The sequence below is a fragment of the Arachis hypogaea genome, chromosome 17 (genome assembly GCF_003086295.3).
Source record: "Arachis hypogaea cultivar Tifrunner chromosome 17, arahy.Tifrunner.gnm2.J5K5, whole genome shotgun sequence".
Taxonomy (NCBI): Eukaryota; Viridiplantae; Streptophyta; class Magnoliopsida; order Fabales; family Fabaceae; genus Arachis; species Arachis hypogaea.
The window spans coordinates 88,319,211-88,319,988 of NC_092052.1; the positions used below are offsets into that span (position 1 = coordinate 88,319,211).

Genomic DNA, 778 nt, shown 5'->3' on the forward strand with positions numbered 1-778 from the left:
TAAGCTTCTTCTTCAGAGGAAGCTTCCTTAGTACTGCCTGTTGCTGCTTGCATTCCAGACAGACTCTGAGAAATCATATTGACTTGTTGGGTCAATTATTTATTCTGAGCCAATATGGCATTTAGAGTATCAATCTCAAGAACTCCTTTCTTCTGAGCTATCCCATTATTCACAGAATTCCTTTCAGAAGTGTACATGAATTAGTTATTTGCAACCATTTCAATGAGTTCTTGAGCTTCTGCAGGCATCTTCTTCAGATGAAGAGATCCTCCAGCAGAGCTATCCAATGACATCTTGGATAGTTCAGACAGACCATCATAGAAGATTTCTATGATGCTCCATTCCGAAAGCATGTCAGAAGGGCACCTTCTGATCAATTGCTTGTATCTTTCCCAAGCTTCATAGAGGGACTCACCATCCTTCTGTCTAAAGGTTTGGACTTCCACTCTAAGCTTACTCAATTTTTGAGGTGGAAAAAACTTTGCCAAGAATGTATTGACTAGCTTTTCCCAAGAGTTCAGGCTTTCTTTAGGTTGTGAATCCAACCATGTCCTAGCTCTGTCTCTTACAGCAAAAGGAAAAAGCATAAGTCTGTAGACTTCAGGGTCAACCCCATTGGTCTTGTCAGTGTCAGAGATTTGCAAGAACTCAGCTAAGAACTGATGAGGATCTTCCAATGGAAGTCCATGAAACTTGCAATTCTGTTGCATTAGAGAAACTAATTGAGGCTTAAGCTCAAAGTTGTTTGCTCCAATGGCAGGGATTGAGATGCTTCTCC

General features: G+C 40.9%; 1 non-coding gene across 1 annotated transcript; it reads left to right on the top strand.

Moving 5' to 3' along the window:
* The first annotated feature begins 347 nt into the window (after positions 1-347).
* LOC112768805 (small nucleolar RNA R71) lies at positions 348-455 on the top strand. The gene has a single exon (XR_003186192.1). It is a non-coding gene; the product is annotated as a small nucleolar RNA R71 (small nucleolar RNA).
* The last annotated feature ends 323 nt before the right edge of the window (positions 456-778 follow it).